The following is a 10,256-nucleotide window of genomic DNA, read 5'->3' on the forward strand; positions in this document are numbered from 1 at the left end:
CGTGCATATTGGGCTATAAAGAAGATGAACTTTGATTCGGATCAAGTTGGAGCTAAAAGGAAATATGATCTGAATGAACTTGAGGCATATCGAAATAAGAGTTATGAATGCTTACGTAATGCAAGGGAAAAACACAAATTCTACCATGACAAGCTTATTTTACGAAGGGAGTTCAAGCAAGGTGAAAAGGTGTTGTTGTACGACTCCAAGCTTCACATTTTTCTAGGAAAGCTTAAATCAAGGTGGAATGGCCCTTATGGCACCATGACCATTCGAAATTCGAGGTCTGGTAATGAATTCAAAGTTAATGGTTAGCGCTTAAAGCATTTTATTGAAAGATTTGAGACACAAGAGGAGAATCTCTATTTTCTTGATGGGGATGTTCAAAAGGGTTGAAGTATTTTCTGAAAATCTAGTAGATAAAAATTAGATTTAGGTAAAACTTTTATTTATTTAATTTCTCCTTTATTTTGTTTTATTTTATTTATTTATTTTCCTTTATTTAGTTTTGCATTTTCAATTAGTCATTAGCAATATGGTTAGCATTTTTTAAAAAAAAAATTAGTTGTTTTTAACTTACTAATGAGTTTATGAGTTGTAACAACTTATCTTGCAAACATGCGAGTGATATAGGTAAATGCCAACTTCAAGGGAGTGAAAAGGTAAGCTCACATGTGTTCAAGGTCACAAAGCTCCTACAGTTTATATGAAGTCCTCATAACAAACTTCTCACTCGATGATCTCGAGGTAACAGATTCCTTCTTCCTTTCTTTTGACCCATTATCCTACACATTGGGGACAATGTGTAATTTAGGTTGAGGAGGGAGGGCCTATTAGCCCTAATTTTTTTCAAAAGTTTGCATGTTATCTTTGGTTAGTTAATGAGATTCTTGATTTGCCTTGGTAACTCATGGTTTATTTTGCATGAGAATGCTTTAAGTAGTATTATTTCTTTAGAATTTGAGAAAAAAATACCATTAGGGCAAAAGTATTAGTTCACTTACCTTATCTTTATATACCTTTAAGTGCAAAAATAGTTAGGTTGAATCCTTATAATACCTTCAAGTTTTCTTTGATGGTTATTTTCTATTTAAGACTCAAAGCACACACAAAGCACGTGTACCCTTATGGTATCTTGATTAAGATAATTTCTTTAGCTTAAAGGGAGTTGTTCTTAAGCAATAAAATGAGGAAATGAAAAAAAAAATTGAAAAGGACTTATTTAAGCTTAAGCAATTATTTGAGGGGGTAATGGCCTTGTGTCTTCAAGCCCTAGTGCCTAAAACCAATTGGTTAGGAGTCATCGATATCTTGCTCGTTACATAAGCTAAACTTAGTTTTGAAATAAAAAAATAAAAAAAATAAATAAATGTTTGGGAAATCCAACCTTGTTCTACCTTGAGCCAGGGTGATACCTGAGGGGTAAGTGGCCTATAAAGGTCCTCAATACCTGGTAACTTGGGTGAAAACCCAGGGGTTTCCGGTGGATCCCTATTAAGCCATATAGAAGGAGATTTCCTAAACTAAGAAAGAAAAATTAAAATAAATTTTCCTCCCTCTTTAACTTAAAGAATGATGAAATTTGAGTTTAAGAAAAGTCTTAAGAAAAATACTATGAGGGGACACCAAAATTAAGCACATGAGGTTTAGGTGGAAAGAATCAATCAAGGGAAAATCAAGAGCACTAAGAGGAATGCTAAACATGGATGCACATTTATGTATACGAAGATAAGGTGAGAAAACTAAGAAATTGCATATCTTGTGTCATCTTGCTCACTTTTAGGAAATTTGTCTATTTGGGTATCTTGTGTGTGAAACATGTTATGTTGATTTATTATGGTTTCATGAATCTCATTACATATTTTTCATTCTTTTTTTTACTCTTTTCATTTGCTAGGAACTAGCAAAGTTTAGGTTGAGGTGGATGATTGGAGCCAAAATATGTGCTCTAATGGCACATATTCTATATGATTTGACCACCAAAAGACATTCAAATCACCCAACTTGACCTAAATCAATGCTAATTCCCTAGCCATGAGTTTAATTTGTACTTTGGAGACTTATCTCAAGTTCAAGGGAAGAAAATGGTGCAAGTTGAATCACTTTAGATTTTGAAAGACCAAGAAAGGGCTAAATGAGGAAATAAGTGAGTCAAGACTCATGGACCGTAAGAAAAGGCAAGACGAGGATATAATGCATTTGGAAGATGAGAAATGACCATTATGGAGTAATAAAGAAGGCAAGCAAACATGGGAAATGAGACATGAAGCAAGATTCAGTTGCATGGAAATTTAGAACTCAAAAATCTGATGGCATTATAAATTCTGACTTTGAGGAAAAATTTAGAGGACTTTATAGAGTCTATTATATACATACTATATATCGTTTCAAAGCTCAGGAAGTCAGGAGTCCAACGCTTCAAACAGTGTGCAAATTAGAGCTGAAATGAAGAAGTTATGACCATTTGAAAATAACTGCTGCAAGTTGGAAGGTCATTTCGAAATGATTTTGAAATTCAACTTATGATTTCGAAATTCAACTTATGAATTGAAATCCACTTCGAAATGACACCAATTTCAAATTCACCCAATGCCACTTTGAAGTTTCGCCTCCTCTACCTTGGGAATTGCATCTATTCAACTTATGAATTCGAAAGCCACTTTGAAATGACACCAATTTCGAATTCACCTACTGCCACTTTGATGTTTCGCCTCCTGTACCTCGGGAATTGCGTTTAAGGCACTTCATCCACCCTAAGTGGACCCCACACAACTAGAAATCACAAGTTTTCTATTTTTTTAATCATTTTTAGGAAATTATTTTGTAATAAGTGGCCAATGAGAGTGTGCCACATGTTAGGTAATTGATGATATTATATAACCTCTCTCAATTCTAGGTTTTAGGGATCTTGGATTTCTTTTCCGGAGTTTTTGACATTAGAGGTGGAAAAAGATGAGAACTTTGGTTTGTTTTCTTTTTCTTCTTTATTAAATATATTGTTTTTAGTTTCTTTTGATTCAAATTATGAATTTTTACCCTATTATGGATTGTGAATGTGACATCATCCCCATGAGAGGCTAAGAGCCAACTTGGGGCTTGAAGCATAAAAACCTAAGGGCTAGGAAACCTATAGGGACAATGGGTAAATTATTATAACAATGAGATTAATTATTGATTGGGTGACAATTTATCAATTTTTTTTATCCTATCCTTGTGAGTTCGTTTAGGGAATGATACGATAGGTTATTACCTGATACTAGTGATTCTTGGTAATTCTTGATCATTAGCTATCCTCGTCTTTCCTATCGTTATTTACCCCTAAACAAAACTATAAGGAGTAGGAAAGGTTAAAAAGTCAAATCTTAAACTAGTAATTAATCTCATTCATTTGATGGTTTTAGGAATCTGTTTTAAAAAGGAAAAATTAGCTTTCGGATGCAATTTTGAGTTATAGAACTCAACTTGATCGCGAGCGGCCAAAGATCCCAAAACCCTAAGATCATATCACTTAAAAGACCCTTGTTTTCTCTAATTTCTATACCCTAAGTTGGATTGTGGAAAACCCCAAACTTGAATCAATTGAATTTAAAATCAATATTCATTTTGTTATTAATTTAATTTCTTTTACTTAATTTCACATTATTCACATTTTGACTTTAGGATTTAAACAAAAGCAATTCATTTATTCTAGTATTGACAATTTCCATAAGCCAATCCTTAAGGATGATACCCGGAGTACTACAAAAGTTGTAGTGACTCTTTCTCTAGTTTTTCTTTACCTAAGTTGCTACGTAAAAAGGCTAAGTATTTTGGTACAATAGAGAAGTTCGGTCAAGGCCCCTTAGGTCTAGTTTTTATTTTGGGCTGAGCTTTATGAGACTTTTTTAAAGTTTTTGAACCCTTTCGGGCATCTTGGTTAGGATGAGGACATGTGTTCTCATCCCAGCCGTCCATTTCTCTTTTAAAGACCCTTTGTCTTTTTGTGAGAGGCATCATTTCTCATGTTTTGGAGAAGACATTTCTACAAGGAAACAACATGTTTTTAAGGGGGTACTGTTAGGAAACATGTTTTTTCAAATGTGGGTAGAGAAAGAGGTGGTAGGGAAAAACCTTTTTCTGTAGAAGATGAGAGGTTTCTGGCGGGTGGACAGTTAGGGAGTTGCAACTAGCTCTTTGAAGGGTAAGCTTAGAGTTGTGAGGAAAAAAAAATCAGAGAAAATGAGGCTTGAGAAGAAAGATAATAGAAGAGATGAGCATCCTTTGAGAGTTACAAAGGGAGCTTGAGGGGAAAATTCTCAGCTATAAAAGAAATGATTGAAGAATATGCAAAAGTAGAAGAATCAGTTCTCTAGCTAGTGGAAAAGGAAAACTAGAGAAGAATAAGAAGAGTTTAGTTGGGTTCTCGAGTTTAGTGAAGAGAAAAATAGCTTGGTGGCTTTTCAGCTAAAGAAATGAGAAACCTACTAGAAGCCCAGTAAACCTTGTTGGAGAGGAACACTCTCGGGTATGACTATTGCAGATTCATTGTTCTTCTTTATTGTCATATGATTTTTCCTTTTTTCTTGTTATTTCTTATGGGCTACATGATTGAGCATTGATATAAGGCCATACATTTGCTTTTATTAGATTCCTGGCCTATTCTTGGTTTGTTGTAGTTGTTGTTGATCTATTTTTGCTTCTTTAATTTTGGTTTGGAAATAATTTGAATATGTTTTGGATTTACTACATACTACTTGGGAGATTATATTTCAGTCCATGTCTTAAATTCATTTTGGGTCATCACATTTGTGATACAACATGATTTGGAACTCTCTTCATTGTAGCTTTCTAGATTGAGTTTTTCTTCTTTGTTTCTTTTGTCTATTTCTTATATTTCATCCTTGGTTTTTTTTTTCACCCTTATTTTGTGTACTTCTTATACATGCCTTCATCTTTATTTGTGCTTTCAAATGCCATAATAGACATGTAGTGTGTCCTACCACATTTCCTCTATCTTTTGCTATAAGGGCATGAGCCAGATTTGGGCATAAAATGGGAGGACTTTTCATTCATGGTCAGGTTTAGAAATTCGAGTTTAGCAATGGTGGTGATGGGATCTATGTGGAGATAGCTCTAGTGGGCTTTTATTGCTAATTAAGTGATATGGAGACTGCATGAAAGATGTTAGATGAGATTCCACAAAAATGTGTTATTTCGTGGAATTTGATGATTTTGGGATATGCCAAAATAGGGTATATGGAGAAGGCATCATCATCCAAGAAGCCAGTTGAACACTTGGCACGTAGTAAGAAGCAAATAGAGTAAGGACAACAACTCATTGTGGACTAGAAAAGTAAATTATTGTTGCCCATAATGCTGACAACAGTTGGGCCTAATAAAGTTATAACAATGTTATTGTTTGGAACAGGCAATCCAATAATTAAGCGACAAAAGGTTGTAGCTGCTTAGGGTCTTTTTGAAATTAGTTCTCTTCAACATGCTATAGAAAGTGATATAGCAGGTGTAATCCCCATTGATGTATCAAATCCTGAAACAATTGCTACAAATAAAGATTTAACATGTCCAAAATTTGTTCTAGACACATATTCCCCTAAATTTAATGGTGAACTCACCTAAAAAATTACTATTGGTGAAGACATAGATATAGGTGATGAGACAATCTTAGATGTTCTAAAGCCTAATGTCCTGGATGGTAATTCATCTTTCATAAGAAACCAGAACTCAAAGGTTAAGATAGATTGTGGAAACGCAAAAAATAAGCTTTTCCATATTGATGTTATATCCTCCTCTAAAAAAAACCTAGTTTGTTCTTGAGAAAAGTATAATGCTACTTACCTGGTTTCAAAGTTCAATAATGTATCTACCACCACTCTAATTAATCAAGGGAGCAGCACTAGAGGGAGTTAAATTGCACGAGAATGATGTTTTGGTAGTGTTGTGCTAAGAACGCAAAAAAAAAAAGGTTTCTTCATTTCTATTTTGGCTACTGACAATAAAAGTAGTTTTGCCTTAGTGAGATGGGTTCCTAAGATCACTATAAGAACTACTGAAGCTACTAAGACATTTTAAGTTGAGATTGACAAGCCATTAGGTCTCACCTTAGGGAAAAAGCTTGGTGGTAGAGTGGTTTTCATAGCAAAAGAAAGATGGGATAACTATCAATGCATGGGTATTTAAGGGGGGTTCTTAAGAAACCTCTTAACTTTGTTCTTTTTTCTGAAGAACGATTAGGGATTCACTTCATTCATGCCTCTTGGTGAATTGAATGACCATGCAAAAGGTTATCTTGTGAATAATACATGCATAGTTGAAGCTGATGCTGTTATCCGTAAAGTTATTGATTATTGGACTCATTACTCAAAGAAGGCAAGAAATCTCATGTTAGAGGAAACTTTGGGGAAGGCCTACTAAACTAAAAAGCTGCAACAAATACTTGTATAGCTAGTATGATGGAACCATATCCAATAACTCTACATCCTAGGAAAATGAGGAACAACTATAAATAAGAGGAGGAGACAAAGCATGTGTTTAACGCTAAGACAATTCAAATGAAGGAAGCTACAGGTGCCATTAATTCATGTCGTAATAGTGAAAAGTGATAGGAATGCCCAAACTAAATTTGAAATTGAACTATGCAACTTTTGCTTGGAATATCCGGATTTCTCCATTCCCTATCTTTGGATTTCGTAGGGTGCATGTAAACTATCTTAGACTTCTCTAAATCTATCACAATAGAAACATATGACTATAAAAACCATATTATGATAAAGATCTAGAGATATAGTGCTCATATCTAGATCTGGATGTTCCTATATCAATTCCTCATGGTGAAGAATATGTTTAAAGGTCTCGTATACACAAGATCTTCCACTTAATGACTTGAACTATGATCATGACATTCTAAAGTGTGGGCTTTGGAAAGGAGGAAGTTGTAACTCTCTCTCTCTCTCTCTCTCTCTCTATTAAGGTAGAAGAAGACTCTCACCAAAAAGTGATGGAAATTCTAACCCCTAAGGGATATTTATAAGGTTCTCCTATTAAGCTTAAGTAACTTGAGCCCAACAAGGCTTAGGCCACTTAATCTAGCTCAAAATGGGTCATAATTGATTAATTAATTACACAGGGTCATCTAATTAATCAATTAGCCCAATTCAAGGATATTGTTCACTATCCCCTGGGCAATCTTGCATAATTACCAAATGCCCTTATGCACAAGAATGAACCTACACTATAAGAAAAAAGGGTAATAATGACGTTTTTTAGGTGTCAATAAATGTATACGATGACGCTTCTCGAAAGCGTCCTTTTCGCCTCTGTCAAGGAATGGGTGCAGGCAACCATGTCGCTTCTAGAAAGCGTCATCTATAAAAGAACTTACGTTGACGCTTATCCAAGTGTCATCCTTCCAAAAGCATGACATTCTTGAAGTGCCATTATTTTCACCAAATTTTCAATGTTGACACTTTTAAAGCGCCGTCTTTAATGTTCATTATCTTTGACGCTTTATAATGCATCATTGTTGATCTACCTATGTTAACACTTACACTAGTGCCAAGGAATGTCCAAAATATCATTTGTCTATTTTGACACTCAAAAAAGTGTCATCTTCTGTGGATAATAATATTGAAATCCCCCTATTGAAATGATATATTTTGAATGCCCTGTTATATATAATTTTGGCTACATGATTATTTATAAAGTACGAAACAATAACTTCAATATTAATAACTACATCTTCCAAAAGAAATTGAATAAATTTGGGAATAATATCATGATAAAGAACTAATGCCTATATAGTTAATTAATATGCAAATTTGTAAATGTATTAAAATATTTACAAGCATATTTTCCAACTTCAACATAAAACAAGTACACATGTACCAAAAAACAAGGTCTCTAAATTCCTTATCAAAAATAATATTACAAGAAGAAGAAGAAGAAGCCATAAGTATTTCTAGCAAAAAGTATTTCTGTTGGTTGCATATCCACTCCTGAACTTGAAATCTTTTACCTGTATACATTTAAAAAAAGAATTAATAGAAGAAACAAATTATGATTAGTTAATATACATGCAATGAAAGTTAAATTTAAATCTATAAATGGCCCATGAAAGAAGTGCAAATGAGAATAACTTGGTATTTAATGAGATGTTATGCTTCAATGAAGATGAAAAATTGTTTAATTTGATACTCGTTTACAAAATATTAATAGACTTTTAGTTCATTATTAAGTTAAAGGGAACAAGTTAGGCTTTCAATTGTATAAATTCTACAATATGGAATGTAATATAATATTTTTTTTTATCTATGTCTAACATATGAAACTCATTTCTCATAAATAAATATATGAAGATACCAATAGGTATGGTTTATAATTAGTTTCAATCATAAATCATCATATCTAGTAATATAAGACATTTAATATCAACCACTTGCAAATGCCTTAATTTCTTCTTACAACTTTCCTATATTACCAAATTTAGTTGACTAATAACATTCCATAAGGAAAAAAAAGTATTAAACTAAAAATTAATAGAGCAAAACCAAGGAAATAGAAACCTACAAATCATTGGTTGAATGTCATAATAACAACCATTCTAAAACTTGCCTTTATTTCTAATTCCAAAATTATAACCAAAATATAATAATTAACCCTACACAAAAAAAGCTCTCTACCATCCCTCCATCCAACAACCTCTCCAACAACAATAACAACTTCTCTATACAACAATAACAATTTCTCCATGTAACAACAACAACAACAACAATAACAATAACATTGATGATCAATGGTGATAATTATATTAGTAATAATTTGAATTGTTTAGTCCAAACATATAACAACAACAACTTCTCTATGCAACAACGACAATAATAATGACAACATTGATGATAATCATATAATAATTTGATTTATTGAGTTCACAAATTACATGCTTCTTCTTCATACAACAAAAACAAACATAACTTCTCCATGTAACAACATTGGTGATGATGTAATAATTTGATTTGTTATATTGAAATAGTTTATGTATAAAACTATTATCTTCTATTACTATGGAGGAAGAAATTACTTATCATGAGATGAGAACATATGAGAATCGTCAAAATATGATCTACAACTCTTACTGGATTGAAATGAGGGCATCTGCATACATAAGATGGTAAATTAAAAAAATTAGTCCATTCAAGACTTCATTAATAATGAAAATCAAGCATTGTTGATGTTAATTTATACCTTTAGGCATGGGGTAAGAATTAATTGAGTTGCCAACATAACCCACTCAGATCGTACTTCATTAAGCTCGACTTCACTATACGATTTTTTTCCTTTAAACTAATAATTAATTGTACATACATGATGATTAGTTAAGTTAATAAAAAATTACTAAAGTATAGAAACTAATAAAATTTATTAATGAGTAGATACCTTTGTCGATAGAAGGCTTGGATCAACAATTATATCTTTCATGTATCTCATCACATAATAGCCACACTCCACACTACCTAGTTGTCTTGGGCACTATAGGCACACATATGAATTATGGTACCATAAAAACATTAATATCATGATGTTTTATGTCATTATTGTCTAAGTGACAAAACATAAAACCATATTCAAATTTTATGGGTTGATATAAGTGGTCATATGATATATCTTACTCTAAATAAGTAACTTACCACTACTTTTACCCATGTCGGCTCCCTCTTTGATGATCTTTGTTTCTCTGGTGGATGAATTCGTAGTGCCCTACATGGAAAAAAAAAATTAACAATTCAGATACTATGCACTATATTCAAGTATGGAAATGAAGACACTTACATGTTAACAATTCAGAATCTGTCTAAAAGTTCTTGGCCAGTTCACCTTTAGTTGAACCAAACAATGAGATTCATTAAACACAACTTTCTCTCAGTTTCTTCAAAGAGTCTCTGAGTTGTTGAGTCCATCAATAACTTGGTCAAATCATTTCAGCATATTTTCACAATAAACTTCTTTCGATAACAACCACTAGTTGGAATTTCAAATTTCTGCTTTGTTTATGGTAAGCCCAAGTCAGAAATACCAAGGAGGTGGGATATCTATTCAATCAAATGATACCGAATAAAAATATCAATGAGGGTAAGAGCAAGAAGTAGACCATTTTGATATCAACTTCTTAGACCAATTTATGGCTTGCAATTTCAACAAGTACTACAAGGAGAATTGATTAAAACACAAAATGTGATAATGTAAAAAGGGCGTCTCCATTAAGC

General features: G+C 32.9%; 1 long non-coding RNA gene across 1 annotated transcript; it reads right to left on the minus strand.

Annotated features, from left to right (window-relative positions):
* Positions 1-7,878: 7,878 nt before the first annotated feature.
* On the minus strand, positions 7,879-9,104 carry LOC109123309 (uncharacterized). The gene is made up of 2 exons (XR_002031014.1): positions 9,074-9,104; positions 7,879-8,011 (listed from the first exon to the last, which is right to left on the minus strand). It is a non-coding gene; the product is annotated as an uncharacterized LOC109123309 (long non-coding RNA).
* Between the last annotated feature and the right edge of the window lie 1,152 nt (positions 9,105-10,256).

Source organism: Vitis vinifera, chromosome 10 (assembly GCF_030704535.1).
Source record: "Vitis vinifera cultivar Pinot Noir 40024 chromosome 10, ASM3070453v1".
Taxonomy (NCBI): Eukaryota; Viridiplantae; Streptophyta; class Magnoliopsida; order Vitales; family Vitaceae; genus Vitis; species Vitis vinifera.